The following is a 26,654-nucleotide window of genomic DNA, read 5'->3' as shown; positions in this document are numbered from 1 at the left end:
CAATTTAATGCATTTAGGAATTGCCTTCATAGATTGGCCTGTGATCATGTCTCTGAGGCATTTTCTTAATTGCTAATTGATGTAGGAAGGTCCAGCCCACTGTGGGAAGTCCCATTCCTGAGCAGGCAAGCCTGGGCTGTACAAGAAAGCTAGCTGAGAAAGCACAGGAAAGGAAGCTGGTAAGTGGTGTTCCCCCAAGCGTTCTGCTTCACTTCCTGCCCAGTGATTGCTGTTTTAAGTACTTCCTTGCCTTCCCTTCATATATTGTAACTTTTAAGCTAAAACATATCTTTTTCTCCCAAAGCACTTTTGTCAATGTTTTGTCACAGCATCCAAAAGCAAACTAACAAATTAGGAAGCACCATCAACCACCATGTAACCAATCATGAACAACAAATATTGATTCATTATTAGGCTATAGTCTCTGCTTTTGAAAGGCAAAGCGTAGAAATTACATGCTTTCCAAAAAGCCAATGCCTATTTTTTAGCCATTAGCAAAGTGTTAATTCTTTTTTTTAATAAACGTCAATTGCATTTATAATCTCTTTCCTTTTCTGAGTTAAATAGTTCACATATTTCTATGGATCATCTCTTTGTAATCTAAGATACATTTAATAGCAAATACAACTTCTTTTACATAAATAGAAAAGTTGTCAGTTAAGTTCATTTTGAGTGTAGATTGATATTCTCTTTATGCAAAGCCAAAATCAAATACATTATATTTTTTGACAATAAAAAATAAATGTTGCTTGAGAATAAGGTTTATCATATTTTGCAAATATAGACAACATCATGAAGCCTGTTGTGCTTTTTCTATTATAAGAATTAATCTGAATGGACAATTCTACCATTGATGATTTGTGTGAGTGCCAATTAAATGGTCTGTGTTACAATGAAAGGGGTGGTAGGTTTAACTACCATTGGCAGAGCCTGGATCTGTAAGCACTTCCTTTTACTGTCTCACAGGCTATTTGGCAATTTTCATCACAAACAACTCACTTCTTTTTGACTGTTTATGTCAAAATTAATGCATTTTCAGTCACTGTCAAAATTATCCTACTCTGCTTGAAGACAGCTGTGTGTGTGTGTGTGTGTGTGTGTGTGTGTGTGTGTGTGTGTGTGTATGTGCATGTATCCATAATTATATCAGAAAGTGGTTTGATTATCCCATTCTAAAGCAAAAAAAATCAAAGTGCAGAGAATTCATGCTTTGGGATTTTCTTTTTGTCCTGAAACCAAAGCAGGTGCTTTAAGAAAAGCCTTTAAGTTTGTTTCAGTGGCAAAGACAAGACAGAGATATAGTAACTGTGACTTCCCCCTTTCTGCATTGGGTAGCACTAAACAAATTACTGATCTTAAAAACAGTGAAGTTTTCAGCTGAGCAGAATTATGAGGCACTTTTGTCACCACTTTCATCACCAACACAACCATTGTGACCACCAGCACCATCACTAACACCACCATTATCCTCACCATCATCACTTCTTAGCTTCCATTGCTATCCTCATTGCCCTCACCTCAACAGCTGCTAGCACAGTCACCAACCCCATTATGTACTTTACCACCACTCTCACCATTCTAATGCTCCTCTTATCATTATAGAGTGCACCTTATGCCAGATGATGCAATATATGCTAGATTCCATGATCATTGCTATAATATTTTATTTTATTGGCCTTCAGCTCATGAGTTAGCATATTGAGCCCATTACCTTGATATAAAATATAATTTTATATTCTAATGGGCTCTAGACAAAGATGGACTTTCTGTCTAGATTGAGCACAAATGCTTTGCACTGTTGATATCTTCCCTTTATGGGAACTGGTTTTCTACTATTGTAATGAGCTATACAATTCTAATTTTGGCAAAACAGACTGACTTATGATCTCTCCTTTTTTTCATAGGATCAAACTTTTCCATAATCCTTCATGTATATTATCTTGTGAACAGAACAACTACATCTGAGTGAGGCACTTGTGGGATTCCCTGATTTCTGAGACAAATTTCTCTAAGACCTGCACTTAGACCAAATTTCATAGGCAAATGTGTTTTCTATACCTACTTCTTTATTTTTCCTTGTGTTTTAAACCACTCAGCAGCACATTCAGAATCCATACTGTTGACTTACCTCATCAACATTCACTAGAACACACTGTGTAGATTAGATTTGATGGCTTGTGACATTTCTTAAAATGAAAACTTTCCTCAAAAGTAGAATTAAAAATAACTTCTAGAACTTCTTAACTATGTCCTATTGAAATGGATGGAGTTTTCTGAGTATATTTCCCATAAAGTTCAATTACCTGTCATTGTGATAAAGAGCAAGGGAAGGGCAGATGATTGACACTGTGCTTTCACCACTGACTTATGTGTCTACATAAGACAGCTTAATGTTTCTGAACACTAACTTTCTAATCTTTAAAATAGAGAATGTGATAGTTTAATATCTCATATGTATTGTTGAAAAAAAAGTGTAATGATGGAATTGGTATCACAGACCTGGACATTCAATAGGTCTCAGGAAGTAGGATATAGCTTCTTGCTTTTCCTGTTTCACATCTTCTTAATTTACCCACCATTTGCATTAATGTCTCTCAACACAAAAGTTCCATCATTCGAAACAGATGTGTTCTCATGGAGACTGAGAATTTAGTCAAATTTCTATAAGGTACCAGAACAGTTTAATGAAATCAAGTCTGCATGGGTTAGGAAACAAAGGGAGAAGTGTTGCTAGAAAAGAAATAGAAGAAATAGTTATCTGTTCTGCTCATAGGCCAAGAGATATGATAATAGGAGGCTACAGACAGGTCTGATTAAATTCAGGAGGCCTAGTCTTGGCCAATATACTTGTTATCAGTACACTTTTTAAGCCATGGAGCTTTTTAAGGAGAATATGAAACTTACAGATTTGGTTTCGATGAATCAAGTAAAAAAAAAAAAAAAGTCATATTGAATGCCATCAGTCTGTAATAACGGATGTGACATCCCATTGAATCAACTGGTATCTGTGCTCTACCTGTATTGTATATTTTGTCTTCATGTTGGCACACAATCCCCAGTTTAGGAAGAGACAATCTCTGCAAAGAGATCCTCAGTGTTTTTCCCAAGGTCAAAAAGCAAAAAGGACAGAGCAGGATTGATAACAGTTCTGACTATAAAGCCCCAGGTACTTCCTACTCTACCATGCTGCTACCCTCTGGGACAGAAACTGGGGATGAAGCTATTAGAAACCAAACCTTAATTAAATGACTTGCAATTATATTGCACATAATGTGAGCAGTCCTGTAAGAGTTATGTAAGCTTGAGGGGGAAAAGATGCCTGTTTTGGCAGTGATGTGGTACTTAATATTTAACACTAGGATTTATGAAACCCAAGCAACAACCTGACTTGTGGCATTTGCTGATTTTTGGAGAGTAATTATGTCTACCTAGCAGATTTCAAGCTATCAATTTAACCCCCAAGCCCCAGAATTGGAATTAGAAAGAGATATATACAATCTCATTTTCTTTCTCTCTCTCACTCTGAATCTATGTGATTCTTTCTCAAAACATAAAAAGTAACATGTTAATAAAAGTAGATTACCTCAACTAATCCCTTATCTTTTTCCTTTTCCAAGTTATTCAGATTACTACTTTACCCTTCATTTTCAAGTATAATTATTCATTTTCTTGATAAAGAAAGTAAAGCCCAAGCCTGCTCCTGGTGTTGACTTTTCCGTTTTCTTCCACACACTGGATAGTTTATATCACTTTTGAATGAATACTTTGTGGTAATTCATGTGAGATATGTGAAGCTTTCAAGGAACCCAACACAGGATTCCTACAATAACCCAGCCAATGACAATTGCATTGTCAGTTTTCCTGGCAAAGGATCATGAGGGAATCCTAAAGAGGAAACACACTATGTAATGGACCTATGCTCCCTACTCCTCACTTTATTAAAGTGTTACAATTACTTCAAGCATTCTAGAATACAAGGTGACTGAAAGGTTGTAGAGAAATCGCATGTAAATGTGCATAGCTGCAACTTAAGCAAGCAGTGTCTTTCACATGTAGTGTCTGGGAAACAATTGCTGAGACCATTAATCTTATTCATTTCATATCAGCAATACATAGAAGAATGCAGCAGAGAGGTAAATATGGAAATCTATGTAAGAAAGTTTGCACACATTCTTAATCATTTGCCTCTTCAATCTGCAAAAATTTCTTCTCCACTATTAAATAAAGAAAAGAAGAAGATATTTAGGGTAAGATTCTCTACAGAGTTGAAGTCAGATCTGAACTAAGGACAAAGTTCTCCTTCATAACATGATAAAGTGGACTAAAAGCAAACAAACAAAAAACTCTAAATATTCAACTGTTAATAGCAAAAATTATACTACAAAAAGAAAATAGGAAATGATACTTTTGTAATATAAGAAATTAATGCTATTCTAGTATGAAATTAGTAAAAACGAAAAAAGGAAAGAGTAATAATCTATCAGCTTGATAGTCACCAAAATCATTACTGAAGGAAGTTGGGTCTCTAGTCACTGAAGAATGATTACTTAAAATGCATATGAATAATACATGTGTAAATATCTTTCTTCAAACTCTTTAACCATCAAACCATCAAAGCTTCTTTTTATGAGAGCTTATAAAACTCTACAATAAGCCTTCAAATTCGTGCAGATTGAAAATAATGAAGAAAAATTAAAATAGCATGATTCAGATTTTCCATAAGTTTAGACTGCCTCGAAGTTTTAGACTGTCAGCTTAAAATCTCATATCTGATAGGATTTAAAAAGCACAGATTTGAGTCAGAGATGAGCTTCCTCCAAATCAGAAGGGTACTAGCAATTTAGTCTGTGCTGGTTGGTTATATGTCAACATGATGCAATCTAGAGTTATTTGGGAAAAAGAAACCTCAACTGGGAAAATGGATGCTCCCTCTGGACTGGCATGACTATGGTGGATTTTCTTGATTGAATATTGACATGGGAAGGGTCAGCCCACTGTGGGTGGTGATACCCCTAGACAGGTGGTCAAGGTTGGCATAAGAAAGCATGTTGAACAACCCATGTTACATTATCCATGGCATCTTCTTAAATTTATGCCTCAAGATTCCTGCCTTCATTCTTTCCCCAACTGCTCTCTGTGACTAGGAGTGACCTGAGAGTTTTAAGATGAAATAAACCCTTTTCTCCCCAAGTTGTTTTGGCCATTGTATTTAATTACAGGAAATAGAAAAGCAACTAAGACAAAGTCACAGTTTGGAGGGAACATCATCACAGATCAACCAGGAAAAACTAATGGGTTCTGGTAAATAAGTAGATGTATGGTTATATACAAAACTACTGAGAGAATTACTCTGGACTTGGGATGTGACAATGCCTTTCCATTTCCCCAATCCTGTGTCCTTCTGCCCTGAGAGAGACTATTCCTTTGACAGAAAGGGTAGAGAAATGAGTTTGGTTTAGATGATTTTGAGTTTTGGGACCCAGAAAGAAACCATGTTGGAAAGGTTGGTTGGGTCAGAGCTGTAAATGTAGACACAGGGGTCATCCAGAGCACAGCAGAGTGGGTGATGTCAACAAGGAACAGATCTGACATAAGTGAGGTAACCTCAATCAATATTTGATGGATGGAGAAATGATTTAGAGGTTTTCACGATGTGAGGATTGTCAGAAGAAATTAAGAAATAGTTATTCTAGACTGGACAGGGTCAATCAGGGCACTGACAAGGAACTAGGAGACAGTAGAACTATCTATATTACAATGGCTTCTAGTTTGATGATCTCACAAATCTCACAGAATACACATTCTTAAGCTCCATCTATGGGAATTCTGATTTGAAAAATAAAATTCCCATGGGATGTCTAGAATTTGTGATTCTTATATTAAATTGCCTGATTTTTTCCTATTATAATCTAATTAATTGTGAAACATCATAAGAGTAAGATCCATGTTTCTAGTATTTTTCTAAGTGTCTGAGAAAAACAGAAGTGGTCACTATTGTGAAAGCCTTTAGCTGGCCTTTTTATTGCTACTCTTCAAGCTAAATCATAGACTTGATTCATTGCTTAGATACTTGGACTCCAAGTAGAATTAAGCAACAGCATCTTTTGGTAACAAAACAAATAATCTTTGGGGTTAGGATGAGAGTTAAGGGTGTCCTGAAGTGGCTAATGATGAAAGGACTTTTTCAGATTGTGTCATGGTATCAAGCTGTTTGGGCTTTATTTTCTGAGGTTGTTGATTTGACTTGGAGATGGTAAAATGAGCCATCCAGAGAATATATATGTATTCACATATTAGAAAAATAAATAAATAAAACATAGTTACAGTTGTCCCTTGATAGCCTTCATTTACATTGCTATTTTAAAAGCATTTCAGTTGGTTCCCAGTGTTTAGCAGGATTGAATGTCTACTGTGTAGGAGCTTCAAGTTTTGGTCCTATGGATTTTCTTCACTGACATTAAGTGAAGTGGAATTCATTTATATTGGGTGACCTACAAGGTGTCAACAACCATCTCACAGCTAAGAGACACTTCTACTCCAGTAAACCACACCCCTCAATACCAAGTTCCTAGTCCAGGATTTTAGAGAGCAAATCTCCACAGAAATGCCTCTGTGCATTAACAAATAGCAAGACAGCTGTGACTACTGTAGTGGAATAATTTTAAAACTTGAGGAGAAACATACTTCTCTTTTTGAACACAGGATGTGCCCTACTTCTTTTAAATGTCAAGCATAGAGACACAGTTTTTATTTTTAAAACATAGAAGCATCCATCTTCTCTGATTGAGTCTAGAAGTTAATGTTTTCTCATCATGGAAAAAAAAAACTGACCATGATTTTGAAACAGTCATTTTAACATTAATATAGTATGTCTGAGAGCTTTGAATGACATCATGAAATAAGTTAACAGACCAAGTTAAATTCTTCACATTTTTCTTAGCATGCAATCAGTCAGACTTACTATTTTCCATCATTCTAAATATTCTCAGGCACACACAGTAAAGATAAAAGTGCTCAGGCTACAGTGGACAAAGTGCTTGCCACTCAAGTGTTCCCAGGAGATGGGATACCCAGAAGCTTGCTTGCTAGCTAACTAATCTGGTATACTCTATGCAAACAGGAGTTCTTGATTCAAATAAGATTAAAGCTGAAGACTGACTTGACCCACCCATGTGTGCCTACACACACACACACACACACACACACACCACCACCACCACCACCACCACCACCATCATATACTCTCTCTCTCTTACAAAACACAAAAAGTAAAATATTAAAATGCATTTTTATTTATATATGCTGTTAGAGGAAAAGTGTTCCTAACCCTCTAGTTATACTGATATTTATGGGTTCATTAATATAAAATATGTGGAAAAAAATCAAACTAAATAAAATTATTTTCATAGAGCTTTGTTATTAGGCAGAGTTATCATTTAAGTTTAGAAAATTGAAATAAAATGAAAATATCTTCAAATGAAATAAAAATTTACTCCAGAGGAATGCTTTTAATTTTGTCTTCTGCTCCAAGTTACTTTGTTTAAAAGTCAATTAGGTTTATGTAGCTTTGAATTTGCAAACAAAATTAATATTGAATAGTTTTATTTTAGAAACTATTTCTTTTGTTTTTTAACATTCCAGTAGTGAAAAATGGTGTAAGTGTTATGTTTTAATATTTATAAAATTAGAAAGTCATAGGATTGAAACATTGTTAAAAGCTGTGGAAGAACTGTCTATTTTGCCAGCATGTCAAAGATGCTGACTCTTTTCCACTTATGTATTTGTTCAGTATATGTTTATAACTTCATTTTTGTACTCTGTTATTTGTTTCCCTTTTTAAGATTTAAAAGTATATCATTTACTCACATAATTGCACCTCTGGCGTCCATCTTTTACTCCTTCTTTTTCATGCTGTTTATCCTCCCTTTCCTGTTCTGTAAGAGCCCTTCATTAATTTGAGCTAAGTTTTCCTGAGGCATAAGTAAAAAAGGTGGCTGAGATGTCCTAGGACTCCTTCAATGCTATCATCATAGGCTGTTTCAGAGAAAAACTAAAGAACCACATAATATCACAAGATCCCAAAGAACGAAGATGAAGAAAGAGATCCCTTTCTCCTCTCTATGTAAACGCCTTTTACCTAAGTATCTGCATGGCTACCATTCAATACAGTTTCCACATTTAGCATCTCTCTGATTGTCTACCTAGCCTTCATCCCACCTTATTTTCACTCATAGCCTCTTCTTTTCTAGCACACAAACACTTCATAGTTCCCTGATTTTCTTTCCCTTTTTCTTTCAGTAGATATTAGTATGCAGGGTATTGCTTACCGTAGCATATTTCATTTATTTATTATTTTTCCTTGCATGTCACCCCACAAGAATGCTAATTTGAGTCAAATTTGCTCAGTTCTTTATCTTTAGTGAAAAGAAGCAATGTCTGTCACAGTCAGTATAGGTTAAATTATTTCTAACAGTAGGATGGAAATCTTCAACTGTGCCTTGGGGAGTAGGGACTTTCTGGATGAGAGGTGAAGAAGTCATTTTCCTGGTACAGGAAAAATAAACTATGTGAGGATAAAGACTTACGGAGGGACAGAGATATTCTGTTTTGGGTTCCAAATGAACAAAGTAATTCACAGAATAAATAAGTCCAAAACACATTTACCTAATGCACAGAACAGAGGGTTTCAATCCTAGAATGGTCCTCCAAATTTCTTATCTCAGGACTATCCCTAACATTTTGAATAATTTTTAATGTTTGCCAAAATAGAAAAATAAGCAAGACAATAAGCATTTTTCTTCTGACTTCTCCTGACACATTTATTGAATTAAAACTATCCACAAACAAGATGTATTATTTCTTATATAGTAATATTTCATAGTAAATAATTAGCTTTGTATATGCCATAAAACATCATAAATTCTCAGATAATCAAAAACAATAGGATGGAATAGAAAGTGGGGTACAAGTATGAATGTTAAAATAATTGGGCAACCATAGCTATATAAGAGGATTTCAGGTCAGAGAACTAAACTGAAAACTCTCCCTATGCTAGCTTTTGGGGGAAAAAAGAATAATGGTAGTATCCAGTTCTAGACCCTGCATGCTAGATTAGTGACATACCAAGCAAGATATGCCAACTGATGCAATATGTCAAGATTGCTTATGGTGGTAACCAACTTCTCTGTTGATTGGATTTGAGACCTATTCCAAAGGAGAGAACTCATGCCTGTTGTAACCATGGGCAAACCAATGGCTAAGAAAATTATGGACCCTAGGGGAGAACCTACTGATCTTGTGGGTTTTTAATGGTAATGCTGTTAAAATGCTCCTAAACATTTATATTTATGCACATAAAATTGTGCTGTTCCAAATCTTGATGAGAGGAACTTATTGCAATAGGTAGTGGTTAATGTATTGCTGTTCAAAGTGCTGAAAATGAGTGCGCATCCTTAGGTTGAACAATTTCTGGTACCCTTCTCTCCAAGGTTCAGGAAACATTATGAAGAAGAGAGAAATAATGCAAGAACTGGAGGATGGAAAGGAATTCTTTGAAATGTCATTTCTATTTGACATAGCTGCAGACACATGAATTCATAGCAACCATGGTTATCTACACAAGATATGTGGAAGTTTAAGACAATTAAAAATAACACCATGGATTGTGGAGAGATTTCCTATACCCTACCATGAACTGAAGAGTTATTGGCATTGAGGATTGTTGTGGGAGGGACAGAGTGACCTTTGTCACTCTCATCTTTGCTGCTTTGAAGAATACATCCTCATATTAACTTGGATGTGACTGTAAAATAGTGATATCCCTGATAGAGCTTGCATGAGCTTATCTCCTGCAGAGGTCAACCTCAACCAACCACAGAGCTTTAGTAAAAGAAAGAACTGTGTATTTCCTTCCTTTTCCCAACTTAGCAAAATCTTAATGTAAAATATAAATGGCCTTCCATGGCGAATCATCAAAGTCTGTAATCATTTGGAGCAGGGCCTAGGAGCAGAAAGGGGATGGGATGGGGATTGGTTGGGGGAACAGGGGAGGATGGGAGGGTGTGAGAATTGGGGTTGATATGAAAAACAACGTTGTTTCAAATTTAAATAAAAAATTTTAAAAAAAACTTATCAAAATGACATAAATGGCAGTTTTTGTTTTTTATAATGAGAAAGAATTTATAATTTGTAAATTACTTATAAGTAGGTGATACCTAAGGCCCTGTCTATTGCAGTTTCTTAGCTTTATGTGTTTTGTTATAAAATCAAGTAAGCATCCTCTAACATTTCCATTGTATGTGCTTCATTGTTATAGCCTCCATATAGTTATAGCTGTGGCCCTGCAGCTGTATGTACTATATGAGCAATATCACAGATTCCAGTCATTTTACCCTTGACTGCTGTTCTCTGCATGTCCTTAACCCTTCTATTCTTCATTTGATTATAGGCATCTATGTTTGAAGATAAGATTAAGGCAATACTTTCATGAGCTCTAGTTCAGTCTGTAATAATGTAGCAAGCTCCTGCCTCCAAAAACAAACCAGAAAAATCAGAGTACAACTTGAGTACAAAGTAGTGTAAATGAATCATACAAAAGATACATAATCCAATTCAGGTTTCTATAATTTAGAAGGAAGATGTGGAAATCCTACATTTTACCTACTTTCCATATCAGAGGCTTCCTTTTCTATTGGGGGACACTGCCCACTTAGTAATGCAGGTGATTTGCCATTTCTTCTTCCCATTCCAGCAACATTTCTAGGATTACTTTGTACAGTGTCACAATAGTAATTCAAGACCTTCCCATTACACTTAACTGGAATCCATCTCCTTCCTTTGAAAGTCCCTGTGAGGGAGCCTTGATGGCTCTGTAACTCTATGCAAATGAGTTCCATGCTCTTTAGGTGTCATTGGGTTCTAGATATTTTACTTATTTGTATGTTTCCACATTTTATCTCCTATTGTATTAAAAGCTACTGTTGAACAAACATAACATTATCTGTTCAAGACTGAACACTGAGAAAAAGAAAATATAAAACCATCAAAAGGACTATTCATTCATTTGAGCTACCTAAGGTTCATTAACATACATTTAATTAATTCTTTGTTCATCTTAGAGAAACAACTTAAGAAATCTTTCAATTTTGGTTAATAGCAGAATCCATTAAATTGGGCTTCAATTATCTAAATAGGCAATAATTTCCTCTTCCTGGTACATGCTTTCTCAACAAACATTTAAGATCCCTGAAAGATGGATGATATTGACTACTATTGTGACTTCTTCACCCTTAAAGCATTCTATATATGCTGCTAGAACTAGCAGCATTCTTGAACTTTTTATTTAACATATTCAATCCACTAGTGTGGCAGAAACATATAGAATTTGATTCAAAATAACATGAAAAATTGTAATAAGGAGGTCCTATTTACTAATTCCAAACATGAAAAATATATTGAAGAATGTCTGTACCTAGGGATAGAGAGAGGGCTGGGCAGTTAAGAGTGAATGCTGCTATTGCAGCAGGCTGTACTTGGTTCCCAGCATGCAAAATGCATGTTCACAACCACCAGTTACTCCACTCTAGGGGCTCTAGCACTATTTTCTGGGTCTCAACACGGACCTGCACACACTTAAAATTACACACTTACAATTGCACACACACACACATATACATAAAAAATAAGTCTTTTAAAAACATGCGTTTTTATTTACCTAGATATAGCAATCAAGCGATTAGTTGCTACCTGACAATTCTTAAGATGAGTTATAAATATATCACAGAAAATAATATTATAACTTAAAATATCAATCAAAAGTAACTTATTTGGAAGTCTATTTTTCAGGGCTACTTTTTTTAGTGTTGTCTCTATATTTCTTACAGTGATATTTTTGTTAGTATGTCTGAATCATCCTTAGAATTTGGAAACTCTTCTAGGTAGGATGATATTATAATTATATGTATGAGCTAAATTTACACACAGGCCTAAGCCTGGCTCTCTTACACAGTAATGTCTCAGACATGGTAGCATCAGGTCATCTGTCATACATCTTTTTCTTTCCCTACTTTGAGCAGTCACCCATCATGCTAGCCTGAAAAAAGTAAAGTGAATGTAGTTTCTTTTTTTTAAATATAAATTTGATTTAAATTGATTTAAATTATCAATCCCAGTTTCCTCTCCCTTCCATCCTCCCATGCCCCCCACCGACTCCCCATCTCATCCCCTATCCACTCCCCAAGGAGGGTGAGGCCTTTCATGAGGGATCATCAAAATCTGGGGAGTCATTTGGGGCAGGGCCTAGGCCCTCTGCCATGTGTCTAGGCTGAGAAAGTATCCCTCCATAGGAAATAGGCACCAAAAGTCCATTCATGCACTAAAGATAAATACTGGTTCCACTGACAGAGACCCTGTAGATTGCCCAGGCCTCCTAGCTGACACCCATGCTTAGGGGGCTTGGTTCAGTCCTATGCTGGTTTCCCAACTGTCAGACGTGAGTCCATGCGCTCCCATTTGTTCAGGTTAATTGTTTCTGTGGTTCCTCCCCTTCTCCTGCTTCCCTCTGCCTCCCACCCTTCTCACCCTCATCCACTCCTCATAGGGGTAAGGCCTTCCCTGGGGAGTAGTCTCGCATATCAAATTGAGACAGGACCAAGCCCCCTCCCCCTGAATCAAGACTGAGCAAAGTATCCTACCATAGAGAGTGGGCACCAAAGAGCCAGTTCATGATCCTGGGATAGATCCTGGTGCCACCGCCAGCCAATGCCCCCACCCCCACCAACAGATCAGCTGACTTCGTGTATGTATGTATGTATGTATGTATGTATGACTGTATGTATGTTTCTGTGCAAGCCAGGGTACACATGTAGAGGTCAGAAGACAACTTGCTCTATTATTTATTTCAAAATCTGCTCTATTATTTATTTTATTTTTAAGATTTAATTTAATTATTTTTAGATTTATTTATTTTAATATATTTTATGAGTATTTTGTCCAAAAGTCTGCATTACATCACATGTGTGTCTGGTGCTCAGTGAGGTTCTAAGAATCTCACATGGAACTGGAGCTACAGATGTTTGTGAGCCAGCGTGTGGGTGCTGGACCAGAACCAAAGTCCTAGCAAAAGCAGTGTGCATGTTACCTGTGGAGCTATTTTTGGTTCTTTAATTTTATTTTCAATTGCAGAGAATGTTCTCTACAAGCCTGGTACTCATTCTTATCCCCGGGGTCATCTCTTTAGCCTCTATAAATTTATTTTAGTAGAATCTCCCCTTCACAGAACGCAAATGGGTTTCTTGATTTAGTTTAGTTACAAGAACACTGTTTTGCTGGAGGTCAATGTGCAGACAATAGGAAAACTTTGCTCTGAGCACTAGTGCTTACTTCTTATACCAGGAACTATATGTATAATTACCACAGGTGAAAAATCACTATACAATCTTTACTAGGAAAATGCTACTCAAGAGCATCGTGATTTCCTCAAAAGTCTATGGCCAGCGCAGTATTTTCAGTTTGCATCTCGAAACCAAGATGTCTGGTTCCAAATGTTGTAGTCAGGCATAAATTAAAAGCAGGACATTAAATGAAATGAACTCAGGATTTCAGCTGTGATTCTTCAATATTAATCAGCTTCCATAATGGAATCCATAAGTATGCATCAAGAGAAAATAACTGGTTTGAATAGAATGTACCATTAAAGGCCTTGTGGGAAAAATCTAGAAGAAAAGGGGGTTCAAGCTAGAAAGTGGCAACTTGTATCAAAAGAGATATCAGAGACATAAAAGAAAAATGGTTTAAACTCATGGATAATCACAAAAGTAAAAAATCACAACAAATACTTTCTGTTTTAAAATCAGCAAAGTTCTTGGAGAGTACAATTTGCTTTGAAATATGCAGTATTGTTAACAACATATGTTAGATAGCCTTTTACAAATAATTTGGGATTATGTTTAAAATGCTTAAAATTATATATTTTTTATGTCAGAAGTTTATCTTAAGAAAATAGGGTTGATCATGAAAGTGTGTACCTCTAGAAGCAACCTGTGTGGAAGCAAGGGAGGTGTTAAATTGTTATAGCAGATCATCAAGGCAGGAAAGTCATGTCATCACTGTGTTTTACAATATGGGAAGTGGTTCTCATTTTATTTTTTGAAATGTTCATATAGTGCTATATTCCAAAATATAACAATTGCTATCTCCTTGTGGGCAGAGAGAGTGCTGTGAAATTCTTTTTTTTTTTTTTGTAAAATTAATCATTGCCTTAAAGCTGAGATTGACTAGGTTATGTCTTGGTTTCTGTTCCTGTCGCTGTGATAAAATCCTTGGACAAATGCAACTTAAAGGAGAGAAGGTATTTTGGCTCACAGACCATCATGCAAGAAACCAACGTGCAGGAGCTTAAGCAGCAGCTCCTTTCTCCCCCCTCTCAGGGAGATAGAGCAACAATGCCCCAGTGTTCAGCATGTTGTCTTCATTCATGCAGTCCAGGCTCCGTTGCTGAGAAGATAGACAAGATGGATCACCTCACAGCCGTGAACCTAGTCAAGACAATCTCCTGGCGTGGGCAGAAACTTGTCTGCTAGGTGAGTCTGGATTCTGACAAATTGACAATTAACACCAACCATCACAAATACTTGTTAAGAACTACTGGAGAGGAAATATGGGGCAGGTGGACAGGTTTGGTGTACTGTCACTTAAAACGTTCTTCGGCTGAAACTATAGAACTTTGCTTGTATGAAACTCTGAATGATTACATTGTGGGAAAAAACAAAACAAAACACCTAGAGCACTACTTCTCTGGTGGGAATAGAGAGTACCAGAGGAAGATACACAGAGCCTCTACACCACAGCCACTCAGGACATGCCAGTTATTCACCACAAACACCTAGCTTGTAGCTATGAAGTGCTGTGAAAACTGCAACTACTGTTCTTATTCTACTTTGCACTGCTGCCTATAAACAAAACCTGACAGAATGAACAGAGCTGCACTTTTAGCTGCCACAATTTATCCAAAGAGAATAGAGGGGATGGGGCCCTTTGGCTGGAAGTGAGAGCCACAAAAGGATTCTGCTTACAGACAGTTGAGATAAGAGTATTCTTCTAAACCCCAGCCCTTCTAAAGGAGCTCTCCATTATGAAGCAGAAAGATAGTCCACTAAGTAAAGATTCAGATTTCCCTCTCAAATTTTGGATGCTTTATTTGCTCTTCATAGGTCTTATGTTATTTAAAGGAGGAAAACTACAATTATCCTTATTCTACTGTGGGTTACCCTAGGGTAAATAAGTGAAGAAAGAAATTCATATAGAGATTGAAAGAATGTATCAGTCCTGTACAATCACCACCCTGTAAGTTGTGTCTGTGAACAAGGAAGCTGAGAAGAATCTAAGAAATGTAGTTGGTGTTTGTATGTACTGAAGAAATACGCCTGTTAGGATTTATACTCCAAAGCAGATTCCAAAATAACATTGTGATACCACTATTTCAGGTCATCAATGTAGCCGGCTCCATCTTCTAGCTCTCGTTGAATTTAGGCATAACTGGGTGATTTGCTTGGACCCAAGTCATGAGCACAGAGATGACATCAATTCTAAGCAGCAGTTTTAAGAGCTGCTGTGAAAACTGCACACCTTATCATTGTTTTCTATTTGCCACTGTGTCTAGAAAATATGCAATGGCAGCTTTACCAGCCAGTGACCCATAGAGAAGGAAATACTGGGATGCTTCCAACTGCTGAGCCTTTGTTTCTCTGTCTGTGCATCTGTGTGAGTGGAGGCCACATGCAGAAGGGGACCTGCAGATGCCAGAAAAGGTCCGGGAGGTGAAGTCACAAGCAGGTGTGAGTTGCTAGCCTGAGTGCTGGGAATTGATCTCAGGCCCTAATTTCAGCCTCATCTCCACTTGATTTTTTTATTTTTATTTATTTATTTATGATTTTTGATGTTGATGTTGATGATGATGAAGAATACATAACTTCAGTATTCTGTGAAGACTACTACCCAATGCAATGGATTATACAATTATCTATGGTACATGGAGAGAGTTTAGGCAATGTTCAGACCCTTACAAAGCTATAGAGAGCTAGTTCAGCTTTGTCTGCATGGAAGGAGCTTCCAGGGACAGTTTACAAAGTACACATGTTGAAATAGGTGCCAGGGTCATGACTATGAATGAAAACCATACCTCACTATTTTAAAAGCTATTGTTCTAAAACTGCAATATCTGGAGACATTTTGTGTTTTTCACTTGTATAGAAGATGGCTAATGTTTGCCATAGAGATGCTATTTGATACCCACAATGCACAGTGCAACCTGCCAAAACAAAGAATTGTCTAACCCAAGGTATCATTAATATACAGTTGGAGCATTCTGTGAATTGTGGAGATAGAACTTTTTTTGCTACAATAGAACCAATCTTGAGTTAATCAAAAGAGTTCATAGGGCCCCGAAGAGAAACATCAGGGTGGTTTAGCTGCTGGTGGTAATAAAATATATTGTCTGCCATAAGAAATGTGCACTCATACCCATAGGAGAGGTTCACTGAACGTTTTCTGGGAATTCCTACTCTACTCAGTTTACAATAAAAGTTCTCAGTCCTCTCCACAATTCTAAATTATAGTTATTGAAAGGAGACTTTATGACAATGGTGAGTGTATACTATGACTGACTGCATTTATAACTTAAGGCCAAGAATTGAATAATTAACATTTCAACATAAGGATGATTTCCAGTTTATAACTTTTGACCTACATATTTTTACTTTTCAAATACACACATAGTCTGCCCCTTTCAATAACTCCCCTGCATAGTTCACCTTGACCAGTGCCCCACTATTTGTTAGTGATTGCTTTCTACTACTTTTCATTCTCAATTGCTCAGTAATGAAACACCACTGAAAGTGTAGAAACAACCTTTTACATTTAAGGACTTGTGACATTATAAAGGTACCAACTTAAAATTTTAAGACAGAGTTTACTTCCATGAATTTTGTAAGTAGCTGAGATGTCTTTTCCATAGAGAGTTCCTCATGTTAAGATGATTTGGAAGTCTATATAGATTGTTTTCTCATTTTATTTCTGGATGATTATACAAGTCTGGTTCATACAAAACTGCATTCAACCTTTCCTAAAAGAATATTTAAATGTTAGTTTTAAATATAATTGGATTTTACATTCTTGAGAATTTGCATGTTTTTATTTCTTATCAACTTTAATAATGCACTTTTACTTAATTTTGTGGAAAAAAGTTTTCAGGAATGAAACTTCATTATAAAGAAATAAAAATATTGGAAATAGGGGTTGGTACATTAACCATATACATGAGCAGGACCTGTATCACACAGAATCAAGAAACATTCATGGAACAGTAAACAACTTAATGATTATTGTTTCCTTTGTCTCCCATCAGGAACGTGGAGGAATCCTAAATTCTATAATAGCTGGAAATTTTACAATTTTGTTCTAGAACCTGTATTGATTTAAACATGGAGTTTAAAAAAAGCCGAATATGAAGGTTTGGGTTTTGCATATTGATATGTTTCAATATTTATATGATTGAATTTTTAAAAAAGTGAATCCACACTTTATGCAAGTAATGTCTGCTTTATAATTGTAGCAATAGGAAACTCCATATCTGTTCATCATATATGAATTAAACTACTGCTCATTTATTCACATTATACAGGGAGAGGCTTTGCTACTGAAATATGTGATGCTACATATTCATTAAACATCGGTTATGTCTTTTTATCCACATAACTTCAGTATTCTGTGAAGACTACTACCCAATGCAATGGATTATACAATTATCTATGGTACATGGAGAGAGTTTAGGCAACGTTCAGACCCTTACAGAGCTATAGAGAGCTAGTTCAGCTTTGTCTGCATGGAAGGAGCTTCCAGGGACAGTTTACAAAGTACACATTTTGAAAAAGGTGCCAGGGTACATGCCAAAGAAATCTACCATATTAATGCTGGTGTTCATTCTGATAAATGATGAAGAAAAATGAATGCACAAAATGTAAAGTCATTTAATGGCACAATGTAAAAGGCAATTTTTAAAAATTCTGTGTTTGTTCCCTTTGTTTGGTAAGTAACAAAGATAAAAAACTAGGGACATTATTTAACAGGGTGGTTGTTACAAAAACAAAAAACAAAACAACAACAAAAAAAAACACCAATGAGGCAAGAAGAAAAAGTTCATTCTTTACCTTGGAGAATTGTTTAAACATGTTTAATCTTGTTTATTTATTTTTGGAATTTTTTTTTGTTTTGTTGTTGTTTAGAATTTTTGTTTCTTAAGACAGGGTTTCTCTGTGTATCCCTGGCTGTCCTGGCACTAGCTCTGTAGACCAGGCTGTCCTGGAACTCACAGATATCTGCCTGTCTCTGCCTGCTAGTGCTAGGATTAAAGGTGTGTGCCACCATGGACTGATTTAAATATGTTTTGAAACAATGTTTCCAATGTTCCAATGGTCGTGTTTTGGGTTGACAATAAGCCAATAAGTTAGGAAGGAAGCTACCATACACACTTCTGTTGTCACTAATTTAACTATATGGGGGAAATAATATGAATAGAGTTTTAATGATTCAGTTTTGTGGTAACTTCACATTAAAGATGACTAGTCAATTCAATCAATGAATGCTCCCAGATGGAAAATATCAAAATCACAAGGTATACTTAACATATACCACCCAGTTGACCCAAACAGAAATTGAAATGTGTAGGTTTATCGGATTTTCATCCTATTATAAATAAATGCATTATCTACTCAGATGCACATGGATTGTCCTTGGGAAGTGGGGCCTGGCCAACATTGATGGATTGTGTGGCTATGTGACCAGGACTGATGGACAATATGTCAGTGACTCCTTGTTCTCTCAGTGTTCCTTTGCCTCATTGTTTTTCCTTCCTCACAAAGTCTTAAAGCATCAAATATTAAGCTTAATAATAGAATTACACACTGGAGGCTATAGCTCTGGTCATATCTTAATGGAGAAAGGTCTCATGCTATTGCTTGATAAATATACACTAAATTCATTAATTCTTCCTCTTACCTATACCCCAAGAATAATACTGTGTAAAATGCCTTCGCTAAGCTCAGGTCTTCATTCTTATTTCATTTAAGGTAGATAAATCATACCGTCTGAATAGTATTGCAGATTAGGAATTTATACTGTGTTCCAAGGGATGTGGACCATCTTCTGTGTGCTATGGTTAGAAAGATGTAAGGCTTTGTAAGTAGTTGATGGTGGAGCTCAAACACAACCACAAATGGTAGGTACCAAGCAGTCTGCACTGTCAAAGTAACCTCTGGGAGCTAGGAGAAAGAGAGAGGAGGAGAAGAAAGCCCAAGAGACTAGGAAGACTGAGTCAGGGGAGGAATAAATGAGAAAAAAAGAAAGAGAGGGAGATATACCATAAAAGAGATAGCCATTACAGCTTTGAAGAGAAAACTGACTCTAGAGAAATGTTCAGAGACCTACAAGACTGACCCCAACTAACAATTTGAGCAATAGTGGAAAGGCTACCATAAATGCCCTTCCCTGATAATGAGATCAACAACTAACTTATCCACCATCATAGAGCCCTCATCTAATAGCTGATGGAAACAGAAGCCAACACCCACAACTAAACACTGAGCTGAACTAGAATCCAGATGCAGAGAGGGAGGACAAGACCAGGCTGCAGAGACTGCTGACCTGAACAAGGAGAAGCTAATGGGCTCCCAGACTGATAGCCGAGAAAACTGCATTGGACTGACTCAGACGCCCTGAACATGGGTCTCAGGTAGAAGGCCTGGGCAGTCTAAGAGACCTCGGACAATGTAACCAGGATGTATCCCTGGTGCTCAAAAGGACTTTGGGAGCACATTCCCCATGGAGGGATACACCCTTAACCTAGAGGCAGGAGGGAGGGCCTAGTCCCTACTCCAAATGACTTGGCAGATTTTTTTGACCCTTCCTGTAAGGCATCACCCTACATCTGGAGTGTGTGTGTATGGGGGGGGGGGAATGGGATTGCATGGTGGTCGGGGGGCATGGGATGGAGGGGGAAAAGGAGGGAGTGAGGGAGATATGTAAAATAAGAAAAATAAATAAAGAAAGAAAGTTGTAAAGAAAGGAAAGGCACACCCGATGTTCCCATTGAATTCTCTGTGCTTTGTAGATTACTGCCATTGTGTCCATTAGAATGAACCACACAATTGTTGTGTTAGTAATAATGATGATGTTTGAAAATTATACTGTAACTTGTGAAAGCAGGTCCTTGTACATTTCTCTTTTGTACTCTGCTCATGATTTACTGAACATGCACCTTGTGTGCTGAGAAAATACGTGTCAGAGAATAGAATTTTACTGTGTTTATTATTTTCCTCTCTTTTGATCTGTTGTTCATTGTTTTTCTTTGGAAACAGTATCTCCGCTATAGCCATGGCTACCCTGGAATTCTCTATGTAGATCAGACGGCATTAAAACTTTAAATAGTCCTCACACCTCATACTCCCCAAAACAACTGAGTTTGGATAGATCCTTTAAGAGGAGTTCTGAAAAGGGTACATGCATAACTACTTTTTACATATTGGTGGAAATAAGTGTTATAAATCCACTAGCCTGCAAACATTGCTTCTTTGACCTTTGGAGGACCAGATGTGAATTAGCAGGGACACTCTTGAGTTTAAGACAATATGAATGTCAAAATGATTTACTAAAAATGAGCAAAGGTATCCTTCATAGTGAGAATGTTTTCTATACTGTTGCATACAAATGTAAGTATTAAGGGTTCAAAGCATCAACCATGTAGCTAAGCAGTCTTGTGTTTTTGGATTCTATTCCTTTTTTTTTTTTTTTTTTTTTTTTTTTTTTTTGAGTTCTCATTTTAGGAAAGATGTTTTACTTTTTTTTATTTTCCCCAATCTTTTCTATTGTTCTTCTTTATAATCTAAAGAATACAGCCTTCATTTCTAGGAAGGTGTTTGGTTCCACATCCTTCAGTGCCTGACTGAAGCCATGCAATGGTGATCTTCCCCAAATACTTTTTGTTTGAGGATCTTCTGCCAACTTCCAGCTGGCCCTGAGATCAACTTTCCATAGAACCCTTTTGGGGTTGCAGTGTGTTGAAGTCTAGTGAAACAGAGCTGTGATGAATGGTACAGCGCAGCATTTCCTCTGGACATAGTGACTTTATTCTACTATTTAGAACATCTGAAACTAGACCTTCCATCCAGCACGAATATGGAAATTCATATAGTCTTCATGGAATTACATTAAACTTGGTCTTAGAAGTGCCACAGTATGATTAATCTTTCTCCAGTAAATATTTAGAATGTTTCATCACTATTTCATTTTCTCATAACTCATGGACTTAAAAGCATTAGTATAGACTCATTCTGCTTAAATTTGTGTTATCAACAGGAGACTGATTATGTGAGTGTTTGTAACAAGAAATCTCAAAGCCTCAGCAACATTAGACAACAATAGCTTGTCACTGGCAATTCAATGTAATATGAGGAAGGACTACAATCCATTCAGGAATCCAGGACTTCATGTTTTGCTCCTCTTATCTTCATCTGTCAGGAGAAGGTTTAATGGAAAATGCCTGTAAATGGTTATTTTAACAAATAATCTGTGACCCAGAAATGACTGTTATAAATCCAAGAAGAAATGATGGACATAGACAATACTGATAATTGGTAATATTTTAGAGTTTATGAACCCCAAGATCACTATCACAAAAAGAAAAAAATGGGTTGTAAAAATGTGTTATATTTTACTTTTTGGTGTTCCAACAATTATTTTTCTTTTATATTTATAGATAACAGTGATTACATTATAATACTGTGCTATAGCTAATATATACATAAGTAATTCTACTGACTTACTCAGTCAGAGTGATGTCACTCCCCTACAGCCATGCATGTTCTCATGTGTGTTTGGTAGCAGGCAGTGTTACATGTTTGAGAGGAGCTCCAAGCTCAGACTGAAGCTACATAGGAAAGTGACACTACGCAGCATGAACAGCATCCTCTAGGAACTGAATCTGCATTTTAAAAAGTATACAAATGGACAATGAGGATGTCATTTCATATACTTATGCTTGACCCAAGAAATTTCATTTTGATTGTTTAATAACATAGAGGCTAAAAATGTTTAATCATATTACAGTTATGTTGCCCAAGAAAAATGTATTTATCCTTTTGAGTTCTTTGCTTACCACTTGGGAAGTAAGTTAGACAATGAAAGTAATATTTTCCAAAGAAATTTTCTCTCAGCTGCAAAAATCTTCATGTTTCATTTAGAAACCTGGAAATTACAAAGTGCCTACCCTGAAATATAGCACCCTGGATTTGATAATCAAAAACAAACACTCTGTGTCTATTTGTAATGACTGATATGCTAGGTCTCCTGAGCACAGCCAAGGTGAATGGGTTGGGAGAGCATCAGAACTCCTTCAAAATTACTTTTGTAATTGTGTGGGAACTTTTTGTTGTTGTTCCAGATAATGGACGCATTTTGATACTCAAAAGAGGAACTGAAGCCTTGAAGCCATTATGAACTCCAAACCATTATTGATGATACTCTGTCTGACAACATTTGGACAACATTTGTGTCTTTTTGTATGGAAAAGATGAAATTGTACCTCTATAAACTATAGAGGAACCAGAGATGAAAATACATTAATGGGGTAGATTTTGTTGTTGTGGTCTATTTATGTTTTGAAAATTCTTGGATATTATTTTATTTAAATGCTCTAAAACTTGTTTGTCTTCGAATATGTCATGTGCTTGTTGCAATGGCTCACAAGTAAAGCAAGATATTTGAAGTTTTACTTTTTTTTTTATAAACATCCATTCATCAAAGACTACAAATTTAACTGTTTTGAGTCTTTACCAAAATACTTATGTAATATTTTTCTTATGCTTTAAAATATTTTGTTATTACCTAAACATAATAAGAGCAATATACAGCAAACCAACTGCCAACATCAAACTGAATGGAGAGAAACTTAAGTCAATTCCTCTAAAATCAGGAATAAGACAAGGCTGCCCTCTCTCTCCATATCTCTTCAATATCATACTGGAAGTTCTAGCTAATGCTATAAGACAAAAGGAGATCAAGGGGATCCAAATTGGAAAGGAAGAAGTCAAAATGTCTCTATTTGCAGATGATATGATAGTTTACATAAGCGACCCAATAAACTCTACCAGGGAACTCCTACAGCTGACAAACACCTTGAGCAAACTAGCAGGATACAAGATAAACTTAAAAAGAATCAATAGCCCCACTTTTTTCAGACAATAAAGAGACAGAGAAAGAAATCAGAGAACCATCACCCTTTACAATAGCCACAAGCAACATAAAGTATCTTGGTGTAACACTTACCAAACAAATAAAAGACCTATATAATAAGAACTTTGTGGCTCAAAAGAAAGAAATTAAAGAAGATACCAGAAAATGGAAAGATCTCCCATGCTCTTGGATAAGTAGGATAAACATAGTAAAAATGACAGTCTTGCAAAAAGCAATCTACAGATTCAATGCAATCCCCATTAAAATCCCACCACAATTCTTTACCGACCTTGAATGGATAATAATCAACTTTATATGGAAAAACAAAAGACCCAGGATAGCCAAAACAACCCTATAAAATAAAAGCACTTCAGGAGGCATCACCATTCCTGACTTTAAGCTCTACTACAGAGCTATATTTCTGAGACCAGCCTGGTATTGGCACAAAAAAAAAGACAGGTAGACCAATGGAATCGAATTGAAAATCCTGATATTAACCCACACACCCATGAACACCTGATTTTCAACAAAACAGCTAAAATTATACAATGTGGCAAAGACAGCATCCTCAACAAATGGTGCTGGCACAATTGGATGAGGGTGTGTAAAAGACTGCAGATAGACCCATGTCTGTTGCCATGCACAAAACTCAAGTCCAAATGGATCAAATACCTCAACATAAATCCATCCACATTGAACCTCTTCAAAGAGAAATTACAAGGTATCCTTGACCAAATTGGTATAGGAGCCGCTTCCTGAACATATCTTCAGTAGCACAGACACTGAGAACAACAATTAATAAATGGGACCACTTCAAATTTAGAAACTTCTGTAAGGCAAAGGACACAGTGGACAAAACCAAACGGTAGCCAACAGACTGGGAAAAGATATTCACCAATCCTATATCTGACAAAGGGCTGATCTCCAAAGTATACAAAGAACTCAAGAAACTAGTAAACAAAACACCCAATAACCCTATTAAGAAATGGGGTACAGAATTGAATAGAGAACTCTCAATAGAGGAAATCAAAAAGGCTGAAAGACACTTAAGAAAGTGTTCCACATCCTTAGCTATCAGGGAATTGCAAATCAAAACAACTTAGAGATACCATCTTACTCCTGCCAGAATGGCTAAAATTAGAAACACCAATGATGAATCATGCTGAAGAGGATGTGGAGAAAGTGGAACACTCCTCCACTGCTGGTGGGAGTACAAACTAATAAAGCCATTTTGGAAATTAGTATGGCGGTTTCTCAGGAAAATGGGAATTAGTTTACCACAGGACCCGACAATCCCCCTCTTAGGCATATACCCAAATGATCCACATCCATGCAACAAAGACATCTGTTCAACTATGTTCATAGCAGCACTATTTGTAATACCAAGAACCTGGAATCAACCTAGATGCCCCTCAATTGAAGAATGGATTATGAAGATATGGCAGATCTACACAATGGAATACTACTCTGCAGAAAAAAATAATGGTATCTTGAAATTCACAGGCAAGTGGATGGCATTTGTAGAAAGAGGTAACCCAGTCACAAAAATAGGAACATAGTGTATACTCATACATATATGGATTTTAGACTTAGATCAAAGGATCACCAGCCTATAATTCACACCACCTTAACCTAGAGACAGGAGAGAAGCCCTAGTCCCTACTTCACATGACCTTTCAGACCTACATGACCCCAACTGGATAGCATTCCCCTATATATGGAATTGGGGTGGGGGGATGGGAGGGGAGGGTGGTTAGAGTGCATGTGAGAGGGCAGAGAGTGTAAAAAGGAGGGAGGGATGGAAGGAGGGAGGGAAAGAGGGAGGGAGGAAGGGAGAGGGAACTGGGATCAACATGTAAAACAATAAATTAAATTAAATAAAATGCTTTGACTCCAAAATTTAAGTTGAAGGACAAGTTACTGGGGAAAAGAATTTCTATTTTTGTTTCCACAGAAAATAAAAAGCTGTGGATTCCTTGCAGACTAATGTGGTTTGATCAAGCCAGACTGCCTGAAACAGAGTACCAGGTGATCCTACATTCAAAACAGCTGGACAAAACAGCCCTACAGACTACAGCTAGGATATCTGAATCTTCTTCGAATCCCCCCAAGACATCGCCCCTTACCAGCAGGAAGTAGTTTGGAAAGAACGACGCCCAAATTCCCAAATATTATGTATAAATGTTTGTTTTCATTTAATTGGAATTTGTTATATAAAATAATAATAATAATAATAATAATAATAATAATTTGGGTTTTGGGTGGTTATAAAGATTGACCTTTCTCTTTTTATTACCAAGTTATCAGTAAAACTGGGTACACATCAAAAATAAATAAAAAAAAGAAACATACACACAGCCCTACAGAACAAGTCAATTCTCTCTCTCTCTCTCTCTCTCTCTATATATATATATATATATATATATATAATTTTTTTGAAGAAAAGTTTTCCTCTTAGACTAACCACTACCATTCATATAAGTCAAAGTAAGTTTGTAGTAATGAATGTTATGAATTCTCAATAAAGCGTTAGTGGCTAATAACAGGAGAAAAGCATTAAGTGCAATATGTTAGAGCTGACATAATTAAGGAAGAGAAAATATCAAAGCCATGAAAATACTTTGATGTTGTAATAAGCTCTAGTACAACCAAATATAATATTGATGGATTATATGGTTTTTCAAAGTTTTTCCCTCACAGTTAAATACAGACTGAAAAATCAGAGCATAGAATTAGAAGAATCTAGAGGCTTGTACTTGTTTTTTTCAATGAGCAAAGTTTTTAAGAAGAACTTCCAAGTGGGCATTTCTTTTGTCATTTTGATCTCTGCACACTTAACTGATTTCCTGTTTGGAGACTAAGCCCAGCATTAGTTAAATTTGTTTTGAAAAATGTCATCAATGAAACACCAGGAAAGGGGACAAAGGAAATGCTGAGACAAACATTGAGTAATATTTATGACTTATTTTTATGTATGTGAATCATACACTTAAAAGTAAATTCAACCCAAGTAAAAAAGAAAATTACTACATTATGTGTTACCAAAATTTGCAGATATTTATAAAACTCCAGACTATTTCTCAAGAGTGTCATTAAGAAAAAAAAAAGCACAGTAAATAAAAAATGGCAAACCATTTAATGTTAACATTGTGATAGCGAAGACACTGCAAGAATAAGTCCTGCTCCCATCAAGTTGCAGGAAGAACACCACCTGTGACCAGTTCCCATACCAAAGTGAGCTGAAATTGTGTAACCTTTATTCATACATACGTTAATTTTAAGAACTAATAATTTACTTTAAGATTTCATTTGTCATTGCATTCAGAACTCTTCCTGCTATTAACTGAGTCTTATAACAGCCAGGTTATGAAATC

The 26,654-nt window shown here is 36.3% G+C and overlaps 1 protein-coding gene across 1 annotated transcript in view; it reads right to left on the bottom strand.

The window, feature by feature from the left end:
* Window positions 1–26,654, bottom strand: part of Magi2 (membrane associated guanylate kinase, WW and PDZ domain containing 2) — a 1,383,694-nt gene that overhangs the window by 730,143 nt on the left and 626,897 nt on the right. The window lies entirely within an intron of this gene.

The sequence above is a fragment of the Phodopus roborovskii genome, unplaced genomic scaffold (genome assembly GCF_943737965.1).
Source record: "Phodopus roborovskii unplaced genomic scaffold, PHOROB, whole genome shotgun sequence".
In the NCBI taxonomy this organism is placed as follows: Eukaryota; Metazoa; Chordata; class Mammalia; order Rodentia; family Cricetidae; genus Phodopus; species Phodopus roborovskii.
This window is presented reverse-complemented; position numbering and strand designations above follow the sequence as displayed.